The sequence below is a fragment of the Choloepus didactylus genome, chromosome 2 (assembly GCF_015220235.1).
Source record: "Choloepus didactylus isolate mChoDid1 chromosome 2, mChoDid1.pri, whole genome shotgun sequence".
Taxonomy (NCBI): Eukaryota; Metazoa; Chordata; class Mammalia; order Pilosa; family Megalonychidae; genus Choloepus; species Choloepus didactylus.
The window spans coordinates 95,507,117-95,523,274 of NC_051308.1; the positions used below are offsets into that span (position 1 = coordinate 95,507,117).

Genomic DNA, 16,158 nt, shown 5'->3' on the forward strand with positions numbered 1-16,158 from the left:
GTGGTCCTACAGAGAGGCCCATATGGTAAGAAAGTGAGGGAGCTCCAGGCAAAGCTAGCAAGGAACAGAGGCCCTCAGTGCAACAACCTGAAAGGAACTGAGTTCTGACCCTCGTGATTGGCTTGGAAGCCAATCCTCCCTTCACTGAGCCTTCAGGTGAGACGGCAGCCCCAGATAACACTTTGAATGCAGTCTTATGAGAGGTTCTGAATTAGAAGATGAAGGGAAACCACATCCAGATTTCTGACCCACAGACACTTTGTGATAAAAAAAGTCATTGCTTTAAGCTGCTAAACTTGGAAATTTGTTATATAGTAATAGATAACTAACATGTTTAGAGTCACTGGGGCGACTTGTGATAAATCAGATTTCTTTTGTAGTTTTCCTACTACCTGAATCGCTGTCATGGGGCTACATCTTACTTCATGCACCCATGTTTTGAGCAAGAGAGAGTAGAAAAGATGGTGAAGGAAGGGGAGTGAGGGGAAGAGGGAAGGAGGGAAGTCAAAAGGTGTGGCCAGATTGTGACATTTCTTATTTTATTGTCTTAAAAGTAGAGAACTTTGGCTCCATGCACCTCACTTTTTATACATTGAAATTATCGTGTTTATCTTCTACTCAAGGGATCCATACTTGTTTATGTTAACTAGACTTGATCCCTGTGTCTCTTGTAGTGCTATGTGTTGTCTGTTTTTCCACTAACTGGACCTTACAGGTCACAGCCTATCTGGGGAACCAGGTTCAGCCTGAGTAGCACTTGGTAAGGGAGATGCTGATCAATGACAGCAGTTCTATAGGAGATGAGACAAGTGCAATAGAGGAGGGTTTGCAGACCTGGCCATGTGGAAAATGGTTTAAAGAATTGGGTATGCTTTTCCAGAAAAGAGAAGACTTCTAGGGGGAGTGATCATCATCTTCTAATATGTAAAAGACTTTCATGTAGAAGAGGATTCAGACTTATTCTACTTAGTTTCAGAGCAGAGAACAGAGAACAGTGGGAAGATGATGCAAAGAAGCAAAGTAGGACTTAACAGAAGCAAGGGCTTTTAAATAGTTCTGCTCATTCATAAAAGGGGTTGTTGGCTTGCCTCATGGGGGTAGCGAACCTCTGGTCACTGAAAATATTCAAGCAGAAGACCCCTGCCCTGATTAAACTCCATGAATTATCAGGTTTTAGCCTGGGAAAATTCAGCAGAACCGGAAGGATTCTGGAGTATTTTTAATTAATAATAATATCTCCAAGAGATACCAGACACTTTACATATATTCTAATTTCATCCTTAAATAGCATGATAAGGTAGGTAATATTAAATCCATTTTATAGGGAAGTTGAGACCTAGAGAGTTTAAACCTCTTGCTCAAGTTTCCTCAGCCTTTAAGGTATGGAACTAAGATTCTAACCAGGATGTCTCCAAACCCAGAGCCTACATTCTTAACTACTTCTGCACTTCTCCCTCTTCTGGATGAATGGGGCATAAAGATAAGAGTGACAGACCATTCCCTGCTGCCCTATATTCTGAACACTGCCTAATTCGTCAGGGCCCAGCTAGAAGTTCAGCAGCTTCACGAAGCCTTCCCAGGCATTCCATCTCACACCCATCTCCCTGCTCTCTGAGCTCTTACAGCAAGTGTAACCTGAACTCCAAAACATCAGCCCTTGATTATAAACTCTCAGGTTGTTCCCCAGTTGGTTCATGTTGTTCCCCATTTCCCCAGCTGTATTGGAATGTCCCGAAGGCTATGACTGTGTCTCGTACTGTTCCCCTACAGCATTTGGCACAGTCATGGATCCACTCTTGTCAATAATCAATACTGGAGAATTTCCCCATGAATTTTCCTTCTTGGTTCAATATATTGAATGAAACGAGATGATGTCACCAAATTACAAAATACCAGGTTCAAGGGATATTTTAATCAATCTCCTCCTTCCAGGGATTTCAATGCTACTGGAAGATAGAGTTAGTTTACCTGAAAACGAAGCTCTGTATTTTTCCCAGAAATTCATATACTAAATGTATTGATCTCAACAATCTCTCTTTCTCTCTCCATCCATCTATTCATCTATCTATCTATCTTTCTATCTGTCTTCATCGTCATGTATCTCTCAATATCTTTTAGCAAATAGATGTCTAAAGCTTGGTGAGAGAAGATGCTGAGTTTTTTTTTTGTTTTTTTTTTTCCTTTTACTATCACAATGAAAGAAATCCACTAATACAGAAATTAACAGAAAACACAAAAAAGACAGTCTAAAAACTGGAAAGTCCTACATGCTAGCAAATAAAAGAACAATTTCAACAGCTAGCCATGGAACCTTCCTTCACCATGCTATTTTCACCACCTCCACCTAATCCATCTTTTCTAACTGAACCCTTGGTAAAGCTCAAGGTCCATCTTTAATTCTCTCTGGGATCATCCGTGCACTGACATTCCAGTCTCTGAAAGCTGTCCTTGAATCGAACCCCTCTGGTGTCCATATTGTTAATTAACATTCAGAATGTCCATGAGAAAAACAGGAGGCAGTGAGGGAAAAACAGAGCAGGGGAGATGTGGTTGAGTACCTTCTATTGCATGTACCACGTGTTATGGAGAATATGGACAACTGTGCCCCTGCTTATAACCTAGGGAGGAAAAAACCAAGGAACTTGTTACGGTTTGCTAATTCTGCCATGCTGCAAAACACCAGAAATGGATTGGCTTTTATAAAGGGGGTTTATTTGGTTACACATTTACAGTCTTAAGGCCATAAAGTGTCCAAGGTAAGGCATCAACAATCGGGTACCTTCACTGGAGGATGGCCAATGGTGTCCAGAAAACCTCTGTTAGCTGGAAAGGCATGTGGCTGATGTCTGCTTGCTCCAAGGTTGAGTTTCAAAATGGTGTTCTCCAAAATGTTGCTCTTAAGGTGTTTTGTCCTCTCTTAGCTGCAGCTCCTCTTCAAAATGTCACTCTCCGTTGCTCTGTGACTGGGACTGTGTTGCTCTTTTTAAAGTACTCCAGTGATCCAGTAAAGACCCACCCTGAATGGTGTGGCAACACCTCCATGGAAATAATCCAGAGAAATGTCTCGCCCACCTTTGATTGAGTCACATCTCCTTGGAAACACTGAACCAACAGTTCCAATCTAATCAACACTAACACATCTGCCCCCCCCCCCCCCCGCCAATTGCATCAAAGATAATGGCATTTTGGGCGACATAATACATCCAAACCAGTACAGCACTTAACCAACTAGTAAAAATAAACACCAAAGTGTTTTTTCTTTAAATAAGTTATATGGGAGTTCAGAGAAGCTATCTAATGTTTGATTGGTTAGAGGGAATTTCATAAAGAGCTGGGAAATGAGCTGGTCCCTGAAGGTAAGAAGTGTCAGAATAGTTGTTGCTGGTGTCGTTGGTGGAGGTAGCAGTGGAAGTTTCATTTAAAATAGAAGACACAAGGAAAGACACAGAGTCAAGGATAAGTGGGTGTAAAGGTGAAGCGAAGGAACAGGCTAACCTGGCAGGAATGGCAGGGAGAAAGTCTGGTGGGATCAGATTATGCAGGTCCTGGAGTTTCGTACAGGAGGGTTAGGGTATTATGAAGCAGCCAGTGAAGGGTGTCTGAAGTTCCTAAGCAGAAGTGAACATTTTGCCTCCTGCTGAGATGTCTCTTCCTCAGAGAAGCCTTATCTAAACCCCACCTTCACGCTCCACTTTGGGTGTCAGTCCTATGGCGCCCTGGGGCTTCCTTTGATCATGCCCCTTATGATGAGTCCTGACTTACTCATCCTTGTGTCCCCAAGGCCTGGCCCATAGGAGGAACTCAGAAAATGGACTGAGTGATGAGTAAATGGACTCTGACAGAGAACCACATGCTCCTCTGACTTCTTGTGCTATTTGAGGACTGATTCCAAGGAGAGGAAGGCAAATGGGCAGATGAGAAAACAAATTCAAAATGCAGGAAAGTATACAGGAGGAATCTTAGAGATTGCCTCAGATGAAGATGTTCACTTGAGTAGAGGAGAGTTGGAGGGAGATTAACTGAAGAACCTCCAGGTTGTGGAGGACAAGGAAACACGGATGAGAGTCACCAAGTTAATCAAAATGTATCTGAGAAGCATGACCAACTTCCCCATCCAGAAATGTGGTACATTTCAGGCATTATCAGACAACAACATTAGGCATGACTACTGCTACAACTAATGCCCACTGGCCTTCTGAAGGAAATGAAATTATTGCATTTTTAATCTGAAAAACAAAAAAATGTTCTTCCAGATGCTTCTGTTATCCTGCATCCCTGTCACCCCCACTCACTCGCATGGGCATGTGGACATGTTCCCAAAAAATGAATCAGACTAATAGGAACATTAGTCTATTTGAGCAGATGTCACTTTTTAAAAAACAACATTGCACTATTGCTCAAAGCTTACCAATAATGTCTGTCATGTAGCTATGGTGCAGCTATAAAGAAAAAGGGTAATTTTGCTGACTTCAAAGGAGATAAGTTTACTGTAATTATGGGGAACTGCTTTTAAATAATCCCAGAAAAAAAAGACTATTTTGTATTGTGTTGAGATAGGGGAAGGAGGAGAGAGGAAATCTTGCAAGGAGATAGGCTGCCAAAAGGGGTAGGGATGGGGGGTGGCAGTGTTTTCTGGTGGTATTCATGTGGCTGATTTACCCTGTCTTGAGCTGAATACTTTGCTAGGAGTACACAAGGTCATCGAAGGTCACTGGGGGAAGAATCCAAAGCCTTGCTCAGAATAAACTACAACCCTCCCTCCTCACAGGTTGTCTAAATCCAACCCATCTTTCAAAGTCCTGTTCAAATCCTTTCCCTTCTTTGAAATTATCTGTCTTCTTTCACTCCAGCCTGTAGAACTCTGTCCCTCCTAAATGCCAGTAGTAGTATCAGCATCACTCTTAGAGCAGCTAATTAGGGTGAGTCTTATGGCTTCAGTGATGAAGAACCAATATCTTCTATTGTCATTTCATCTTTCATGTGTTTACATACAGATTTCCTAACCAGGTTAGAACCTCTTTTAAGAGAGGCATAGTGATGTACACCATCCTAGAATCTCCCTCAGTGCCTTACTTACATAAGGCAACATATTAGTTGGTTGCTTGGTTAGGTATTTATGCAAGTAGTTGTCAACTAAACTAGTGGTCTACCTACATGATGTGTAGGTAGATGAATAGAAAAAGGAAACTAATATATATTGAAAAGATGTTGTGAACCAGACCTTTTGCTAGGATTAAATTATCTTGTCTGACTGCAAAGTTTATGTCCCTTTCAAATGAAGCTTCTAATGTCCCCAACATCCTCCCCTTTCATTTGTGCAAGATCAGAAATTCTGGTAGCTTTATCCTACTAGCTTGACGCTTTGAAACCTGTCAAATGAAAACACACCTAAAATGAAGTGTGGTAGACAGAATAATTCTGCCACCTCCCCATGCCCACAGTCTAATCCCTGGAACCTGTGAATATGTTGGATTACATGACAAGATTGCTAATCCACTGACCTTAAAATAGAGAAATTATCCTGGATTATCTGAGAGGTCCTGATGCAATCACAAGGGTGCTTAAATGTGAAAGGGAGGCAGAGGAGTCAGTGTCAGAGCGATGTGATGTGACTTAACCTGCCACTGTTGACTTTGAAGATGGAAGGGAGCTGTGAGCCAAGGAATCTGGGAAGTCTCTTGAAGCTGGAGAAACCAAGGAAATTGACACTCCCCTAGAGATTTCAGAAAGAATACAGCCCTGCCAACACCTCAGTTTTAGCCCAGTGAAACCCACGTTAGTCTTCGGACCTGTAGCTCTGTAAGGCAATAAATTTTGTGTTGTATTAAGCCACTAAGTTTGTCATAATTTTTTACAGGAGTCATAGCAAACTAACAGACAGGGCAACAATAAATTGGTGCCTGCTACAAATTTATGAACAATTTAAGAACAGGTTTGAAGACGGTTTGAAGAAGAGAATCGGAGGCTGGTGAACTTAGACAAAAGGGTAGAGGGAAGGGGAGAGAAAAGCCAAGATAAAAATGGAGGAGAACACATGCAGGGAATAGTTAGGAGCTTGTGGGGGAGGGAAGGGGTTCATCCACCTTGGCACCCCCATTGCTTGCAAAGGGCTTGTGATATGATAGGTGCTCCCTTAAAAGTCACAAATTCAGCAGAATGAAGAGATGGATGGAGGAGATGATGAAAAAAAAGGGGAGAAAACAACTGAAAGAAGGAAGGAAGAAGAGAAAGGATGTGAATGTGTGGGGGGGGGAGGGGGCAGTGGGTCGCAAATGGCAACATAAGAGGGAAATTTGGTGGGAAAACAGACTGAAGGTTCTGAGATATATTTATGCTAAGGCTAGTCCTTCAGTGAAACGTGTGACCTGGTCTGGAAACCCAATCAATGATAAATTCCTTGCAATGTTCTCACCAATATCATCACTGGCGCTAAGTTTCTCGACCTGTTATATCTCATACATTATTAAACAGAAAAAAATTTAACCAAAGAGAAATACAATCCTTCAGTATGGCAGTCAAAGGAGAGTAGAGAATTGTTGGTTAAGAACAATAGTTTTGTGGGAAATAGATTTGAAAAGATGTTTACTATGACATCTCAAGTGTTTGTACCAATGAAACTTAATTTGGAATATACACTCAGAAGGATTAGGTAATAATCTCTTTTTCACATAGATCGTCTTCATTAATCTTATTTTTCTACCAAAAAGCTTTAAATGTGGTGTTTAAAAACAGATTCTTCTTTTCTAATTTTTAAATCCTGTATGTTCCCATAAAAATGGAGCCAAGATCTCCAAGTCTGACAATACCCCAATATTAAAGTACCTGCCTGTCAGCTGTCCTGCCAAAATTTTTTCAAAAGCAATAATGTATATTATTTATTGGCTCAAGTTATAGTATGAAAGGAGCTATCTGCTGACCCATTTTCTCTGAGCATTAGAAATATTGATAATATAAAAGAACTGGAGTCTCAAGTTTAGGATATGAAAGATGTTAAGTAGTTTTCCTTGTTCCCATCTATTGTCAATCCTATTTTATTGTCATTCTTCTCGTTTTCTCTTTGATAGACACACAACGTACACAGAACAGAAAAAATCTGGGGCAGAGTGGAGGCTGGCCTATAAATTTTAATCTACTTGCATTAAAAAAAGTCATGGAATAACCACGGATGGAGGTGACCTAATTCAGTCCTCTTTAACAGATAATGAGATATCAGTCAGTGGTAGCAAGAAACTCAAATCCCAGGTCTCCTGGTTCCCGTCAAACCTGTGTGCCTTATTCTGTACCACGCCATTTCATTGGGCAATAAATGTCAGTGAAAATGATGAAAATACCCAGAGCACCTGTACTGGCTCTTCCTTCTTATTTCCCTCATTCCCCTCCCACCACTTGGATTGCATTCCATGTTAATTAATTGGGTCCATCATCATTTTTCAACCAAGGTGGGTGGGAAATCAGATGCTTTCATGTCTGTCTTGGAGAGATCATGCCAAGTTAATGCAAAATGGCGACAAGGAAGAATGCTGGTGTTGGTAGAATTCAAAAAACCACAAAAAAACCCAAAATATTTATCAGTTGGGGGAAATGGTTATATAAATCAATGAATCTCAGAATATAAATGTATTAATTAAAAAGTATCAATTAGCTTTATATGTACTGACATGGAAAGATGTCACTGGTACATTAAATGAGAATACTGACTTGCAGGACATGACGTATAGAGTTATATTTTCATTAAAATATACAGAAAATATGTGAAAAGATACATACCAAATTGATTTTATTGGTTACATTTGTGGAATGGGATTGCGGGGAAGGTGAAGGGACTCGTAATTTTTTGATTTAGAGACTTCTGTTGGATTTCTTTTTTCCAATAAGTCTGTCTTCCTTTGGTAATTTAAACATTAGCAGATAAGTGAGATGGCCTGGGATATGAGTCCTAACTGGACATACTGTGGCCATAGACCCAGCACTAGTGGGTCACGCAACTTCCCCTTCCCCTCCATGGCATCTGAACCAACACAAATCTTTATTAAACCCAAACCCAAGCTGTTTTCTTCTGCTTCCTGTCTCAGACACTGTTGGCTAATGAAGTCTTGCTCTAAGCCCTGGGTTCCAGTGGACCATCCAAGATCTCTGGGCACCCCTGTTGTCTCCATAAACCTCTTCCCTGACCTCCAGACCCTGGTGAGTCAGAGGTGTCCCTGGGCCTTCCCTTGGCCATTGCATAGAGTTACACTAGCCTCCCCCGCAGCCTGGACTTCTACAGATGTTCCCCTCTTTATCTTTGAACATCAGCCTGCTGGCCAGGGCTCTGAATCCACCATAGCTCATGCCAGTCCTCTACTTAAGGCCAGGTGCTTCCCCCAGAGCCCCAGTCTCAGGTTTGCCTCTATGCATGATCAGAACTCCTGCTGAGAAAGTCACTACTATCTGATTAGGAACTCAAACAAAATGAGACACAGACGCATGGCACAGATTTGGTGCGAGGTTGTTGATATTGCAGTTTTGTTCTGGTTTCAGGATTTTAGAAAATAGTCTTTATTCCAATCTACTAATTTTTTTTTTTAATCAACAAAAAAACAAAATCTTTAATTTAGATGGTGCTTGGGAGAAGAACATGTCTTTTATTTAGAATTACTATTATTAATAATCTTTATTTTTAGAGAAGTTTTAACTTTATAGGAAAATTGGAGAGAAGGTACAGAGAGTTCTCATTTTAGTCCCTGTTCTGGTTTGCTAAAGCTGCAGAAATGCAAAATACCAGAAATGGATTGCCTTCTACAATGAGGGTTTATTAGTTCACAAATTTACAGTTCTAAGGCCATGAAAATGTCCAAATTAAGGCATCAACAGGACAATACCTTCTCTGAAGAAAGGCTGATGGCATCTGGGGTTCCTCTGTCACATGAGAAGGCACATGGCTGAAGTCTGCTGGTCCTTCTCCTGGGTTCTGGTTTCAGTGACTTTCTCCAAAACGTCTCTGGGCTTCTGTCTGTCTTAGCTTCTCTCAGTTCACTGCTTGTTTCTCCCAGGGTATTTCTGTCTAAGTGTCTGTCTTAGTTTCTCTTGGCTCCTGTGGGTCGTCCTTGCTTCTTCTGGGGGCAAACTTGGGGATTCATCTCTTAGCTTAGCATCTCCAAATGTCTTTCTGTCTGCATCTCCAAACATTTGGGTCAGTGTCAGCTCTGAGCTCTCTCTCTCTCTCTGAGCTCTCTTAAGGACTCCAGTAAACTAATTAAGACCCACCTTGAATGGGCTGGATCACATCTCCATGGAAATAATCTAATCAAAATGTCCCACCCAAAAATAGGTCTGGCCCCACAAGATTGGAATGAAAGAACATAGCTTTTCTGGGGTATATAACAGATCCAAACCAGCACAGTCCCCTCTCCCCTGTTCCAGGCACACATAATTTCCTCTGTTATTAGCATCTTGCATTAGTGTGAGACACCTGTTGCAATTGATGGACATTATTAATAACTAACCCCCCCCCATAGTTTACCTTAGGGTTCACTCTTGTGTTCTACACTTCTTTGGGTTTTGATGAAAGTGTAATGTTATGCATCACTATCAAGGTATCAAACAGAATATTTTCACTGCCCTAAAAAGGCCCTGTGCTCCACCTATTCATCCCTTCCCTCAACCCCATTCCCCACCTCATGGCAACTGCTGATATTTTTACTGTCTCTATAGGTTTGCCTTTTCCACAATGTCATAAACCTGGAATCATACAGCATATAGCCTTTTCAAGCTGACTTCTTTCACTTAGCAATATGTATTTAAGGCTTTTCCATGTCTTTTTTTAGTGGATCAACAATTTGTTCAGTAATATAGATGGCATATGGACCTATATAGGGAATGATCTGATAATTATTTGCTGTGTAATTCTGCCCATTAATAATACTTAAGCCAAGAATTTAATATTGTTCCATTCAGTCGCAGTACATGTTTCTGTGTGATTTGATCAACAACAAAAATATGTATAAAATGTCAAATTTTTTCCCTCCCTCCTTCCTCCCTCCCTTCCTTCCTTCCTTCTTTCCTTCCTTCCTTTCTTCCTTTATTTCATTTTGTTAAAGATTAGCTCAGTGATTTGGGATTGGTTAGTACAATACAGAGAACCTAAGGGGAAAAGTTCAAAATGGCATTTAACACCAATGCCAGTACTCAATCTCATATGGTTACAACTAAAGACAAATTAATTTTGTTATACATTTTCCTTTAGAATGTAAATCAAAGTCATTAACTAGAACTTGAGGTATATAGACAATACATACACAACCTTATGCAGAATAGTTGTCTTTGTAACATTACACATTAAAATATTGGAAACTGAGTATCCGTGCTGATTTGTATTTCAACTTAATAGAACAAGAAGAGAACAATGTTCAACTAGGGACATTTATACTGATAACAAAGCTGTTAAAGTTAACAATGTTTTCCTCTTGCTTTATACTTACCACAAGCTACACAATGGCCTGAGAGAGTTCTTTATGAGAAAAATTTCATTCACAGCTTTAAGACCTCACGTTGGAAGGAACTAAGGAGAAAGCAAATTGGAAGGTGAGATTTTATTTTTGTTTTCAAATAAGGGGTCTCAATTTTTCTTCGTATATAAGAAGTTCATGTCAGTTTATTATAAATATATCTAAACCAGTAATTTTTGCAGATTTTAGGCAAGTCCAGCACTTCCTTTATACAATGTCTGTGAGAAGAGGTCAGTAAAGACCATCTAATCTCAAGTCCTGTGTTCTAGTTTGCTAATGCTGCCAGAATGCAAAACTCCAGAGACAGATTGGCTTTTATAAAAGGGGGTTTATTTGGTTACACAGTTACAGTCTTAAGGCCATAAAGTGTCCAAGGTAGCACATCAGCTATCGGGTACTTTCACTGGAGGATGGCCAATGGTGTCTGGAAAACCTCTATTAGCTGGGAAGGCACATGGCTGGTGTCTGCTCCAGGTTCTGGTTTCAAAATGGCTTTCTCCCAGGATGTTCCTCTCTAGGCTGCAGTTCCTCAAAAATGTCACTCTTAGTTGCACTTGGGATATTTGTCCTCTCTCAGCTTCTCCAGAGCAAGAATCTGCTTTCAACAGCCATTTTCAAACTGTCTCTCATCTGCAGCTCCTGTGCTTTCTTCAAAGTGTCCCTCTTGGCTGTAGCAAGCTTGCTCCTTCTGTCTGATCTTATATAGTGTGCCAGTAATTTAATTCAGACACACCCAATGGGCGGGCCAACACCTCCATGGAAATTATCCAATCAGAGTCATCACCCACAGTTGGGTGGGGCACATCTCCATGGAAACACACAAAGAATTTCAATCTAACACTGATAGCTCTGCCCACACAAAATTACATCAAAGATAATGGCGTTTGGGGGACATAATACATTCAAACTGGCACACCCTGACATCATCAATTTGCATTCATGGCACAATCCCTCGCTTGTAAGAGCATAGCATTCCTGGATATGCCACTGGTGATCTTCAATAGAAGTTAGTTTCAAAAATTGGGAGATTTCTGCTGTAGTCATACATTCTTTGACATCTTGGGTATTAGCAAAAATCAGCAATCCAGCTTTTCTTAGGTCCCCAAGTGCTAATATTTTTTTTAAAATGCAATTTTATTAAGATGTATTCAAAAGCCATACAATCCATTCAAAGCATACAATCAATGGCTCACAGTATCATCACAGTTGTTCATTCATCACCACAACTAATCTTAGAACATTTTAACATTTGATACAGTTCTCTCATTACAGAAATCCTTTTGCTGTCTCTACTGTCCTCAATAACTATTACAAACTCAGTGTTAGTATAATAAGTGTTCCAGGAAGAATGAAGAGATTCTTGGCCGCCATCATTCCACATTAGAAAATTTGTATTATTACTGACTATCTCTTCTATATTACCTCCTATTATAGGGGATGTATGTATAGATTCATTCACAGAAAATTGGTAAAGGATGTAGTTTTCCCTGCATTATCCAGTCCAACAATGATAACCTTGTGCTCCTGGTGATTGAGACGTCTCCATATCTTGCTGAAGAGAAGCCCCATTTTCAGGCAACAAACCCCTTCCAGCCACCTGGGCCACCTGGCATCCCCCACTTCAGGCTGTGGGGGAGGAGAGAGACCCTCCAGAGTCTCTGCCTCTGCTGCTGCTTTTCCCACATTTTCCATAGATCCACTTCCCAGGAACCAGAGAGAGGCTGGAGCCCCGACCAGATAAATTATGCTGAAAATACTGATGCATGAGCCTGAAATAGATCAGACCTTTTCCTCAGTGGCTGGTACGGTGCTTGGTTCTTCCAAGGAAGCTAAAGCTGCATTGGAGTAAAGCCTTCACTTCATCTTGTCACTAGCACTGCACCCAGCAGCCACCAGCCCAGCACCCACCCACAGCATGGCTGCCTGTAAGCCCACCTGCATTTGCTTGGCCCTGACCCAAGAGAAGTGACATTGAGGTGAAGGTCACGGACGATAAGATCGATGCCCTTACTGAAAAAGCATGTATAAATGGTGAGACTTGGTCAATGTCAACAGCAAGAGCCTCATCTGTGCTTTGGGGCTGGTGGCCCTGCCCCAGGAGCCAGAGCTACACCAGAGGAAGGTCCAGCTTCCCACATCAAAGTGGCTGAGCAGAAGAAAGTGGAAGCAAAGAAAAAAGAATCTGAGGCTCCCGATGATGACATGGGCTTTGGTCTTTTTCCCATTTATAGCATGCTTAATAAAAAACTGAACTCTTAAAAAGATAGATCTGAAAAGCAAAGAAAAGTTAGAGCCTAGAATGAGTAAATTAAGGGATGGGGGAGATATTGATTCAAAGAGAACAACGTAAAATTGGTAAGGCAGATAATTCATCATCATCTTCCTTCTAGCTTTTAGTCTCTGTACTTGTGCTGGTTTAAATGTATTGTGTCCCCCAGATGCCATTATCTTTGTGGTCTTGTGGGACAGACGTTTTGGTGCTGGTTAGATTTGCTTGGAATGTGCCCCACCCAGCTGTGGGTGGTGACTTTGGTGGGATACTCCCATGGAGGCGTGACCGCACCCATTCAGGGTGGGTCTTGATCAGTGGAGCCATATAAAACATGCCGACTCAAAGAGACCGGATGGAGTGCAGCTGTGAGTGACGTTTTGAAGAGGAGCAAGCTTGCTAGAGAGGAACGTCCTGGGAGAAAGCCATTTTGAGGCCGGAGCTTTGGAGCAGACGCCAGCTGCCTTCCCAGCTAACAGAGGTTTTCCGGACACCATTGACCATCCTCCGGTGAAGGTACCCGATTGCTGAGGTGTTACCTTGGATGCTTTGTGGCCTTAAGACTGTAACTGTGTACTGAAATAAACCCCCGTTTTATAAAAGCCTATCCATCTCTGGTGTTTTGCATTCTGCAGCATTAGCAAACTAAGACAGTACTTTAATCTCCTCTGTTCCTCCTCTTCCACTGCTGTTATAGACCCAAACAAATTCAATGATTGTGCATTTGAGGTGAGCCATACATGTGCTGATAATGGTAAAGGGCCATAGAGTGATGAGTATGTGAGCAACAACATGTCCAAATAGGGTAACTGGAAAGAAGCATTATTCAATCCAGGAGGAATCACTAAGCAGATAAATGTCAGGAAAGATTATTTGTAGAATTGGAGCAAATTTTATTACAGGTCTTTTCCTAGGGAGAAAGATGGAAGGTGTTAGAAAGGGTCATAGAATACATGAATTGCATGTTATCTCTAAAGTACCCATGGTAATTTGGCTGATAAGTGTTATTTCGTCAAGTTGGTTGACATCTCCATTAACAAGGATCTTTCTACTTCCCCACACAGCTCATTCCATCTTCAGTTAGTTCTGGTTTTTTGAAAGGTGTTTCTTTTCTGGGCTCCAGAGGACCTAATCACTGCTCCTTGTTTTATTTCCAGGGCTAGGAGGCTAAGACTCTGAGGCTTTTTAATTCTGAGGACAGCTGGTATGCACCTTTGGAATCTTCTCCATGCCTAACTTTTCATTTCCTCTTAATTGCCCACTATGCAAACCCTTCACCCTCCTTTCATCAGAACTTTGCTTACCTAAAGCTGGCACAATAAGGAATTTGTATGTCTGTACATATGCACATCACCTTGTGAATCATGTAGATATTCTGCAAGGTACATACTATAGTAGACTTGATGAGAGTTGAGTGTTAACTCACTTTCCAGATTGACAATGTTGGTTGCCCACAGTCTTCTTCTTGAAAAGTTCATGGACACTTGCAGCCCTGGCATCACCAAGCAATCCCATTAAATGCTTATTCTTTAACACTTCCACAAACTAATTTTATGCATAACCTCCTATGACAACTACATCAGATATCAGGGAAGATAAATCAAAATGCCTTCTTAAAGGCCAGTTTGTCTATAAATTGCTTAATATATTAAGCAGCTTAATACAGCAGAAAGAGAATGGATTTGAAACTATAAAGAATTGAGTTTGAATTATAATTCTGCCATTTACTATATGAGTGGCCTTGTGTTTTGGGAGAATCAGATTAGATAATGTTAAACTATCTGGTAGAGTGTATGATACCTGGTAGTTGCACAGTAAATGTTACCACCTGTTCTGGTTTGCCAATGCTGCCAGAATGCAAAACACCAGAAATGGATTGGCTTTTATAAAGGGGGTTTATTTGGTTACACAGTTACAGTCTTAAGGCCATGAAGCGTCCAAGGTAATGCACCAACAATCAGGTACCTTCAATGGAGGATGGCCAATGGTGTCTGGAAAACCTCTGATAGCTGAGAAGGCATGTGGCTGGCATCTGCTCCAAAGTTCTGGTTTCAAAATGGCTTTCTCCCAGAACGTTCCTCTCTAGGCCACAGCTCCTATTCAAAGTATCATTCTCAGTTGCCCTTGGGGCATTTGTCCTCTCTTAGCTTCTCTAGAGCAAGAGTCTGCTTTCAACAGCCATCATCAAACTGTCTCTCATCTGGAGCTACTCTCTCAGCTTTCTGTGCATTCTTTAAAGTGTCCCTCTTGGCTGTAGCAAGCTTTCTCCTTCTGTCTGAGCTTATATAGTGTTCCAGTGAACTAATCAAGGCCCATGCTGAATGGGCAGGGCCACACCTCCATGGAAATTATCCAATGAAAGATCTCACCCACAGTTGAGTGATTACATCTCCATGCAAACATCCAATCAAAAGTCTCCAACCCAATCAACACCAATACGTTTCCTGCCCACACAAACCTGCATCAAAAATAATGGCATTTTGGGGGACATAATACATCCAAACCAGCACACCATCCTTAACCCTTTTCTTGGGAACCAATCTGACATTATGTTTCCTGAGACTCCCTGGCAACCTCAGAGCACCCCCTTTTCATATCTTCATTTGAAAAATAATTTCCTGGCTAAGAAATGGGCTCCATTATTCAGGACACCTGCCCCTTTGCACATTTCCTTAGCAGTGTGATTAACAACCATGGACCCCTTGGAGTGATTTTTCTTGCTTGGGCATGGACTCTGTCAGTCTGCCCCCTGCACACATCACCAGGTCCTGTACTTAATTATCTGAGTCACTCCCCTGACTTTGGATTGACTGCTGTGGAATAAGCAGAAGGCTCTTGGCATCTGGCTGAGGCTGAATGAACATTTATAATGGGGTCTGAGCTGGTGCCTGAATGTTCCAAATTCCTGCAAAATGAAAAAGAAAGTAAATGCCGCTTTTGATAAAGTTGAAAATCTGAAGGAATGACCAAACTAAATATAATAGATTTCAGTTTTATTTATTTCAGTTTTATTTTCACAGCAAAAAAGGATTTTTTGTTTTCATCTATCTAGTGTCATGCATCTTGTGTTGTGACTCCTTACAGGTGCTTTCAATAATATGGCTAAATGTCCAACCTTGCTAACATTGAGATTAAACTAGCCCCAAAAAAGCTGGATGAGCTGATGTCAACAAAAACTGATATCCAACATGATCTGAGGCTCATAGTATGTAAGAAGAGAGCACTTAATTCACCTCTCACATGGTATTACACTTGATTCAAACTCATCTTTGCCAGATGGCATAATGTGGTAAGTGGGATGTAGACTCTAGAATCAGGTTCACTGGGTTCAAATCCTGGCTCTGCTACTTACCTGTTGTGTGACTTCGGGTAAGTAATGTAATCGTTCTGCACCTCGGTTGC

The 16,158-nt window shown here is 41.2% G+C and overlaps 1 pseudogene; it reads right to left on the reverse strand.

Moving 5' to 3' along the window:
* Window positions 1-709: 709 nt before the first annotated feature.
* Window positions 710-12,056, reverse strand: LOC119512324 (annotated as a pseudogene).
* Between the last annotated feature and the right edge of the window lie 4,102 nt (window positions 12,057-16,158).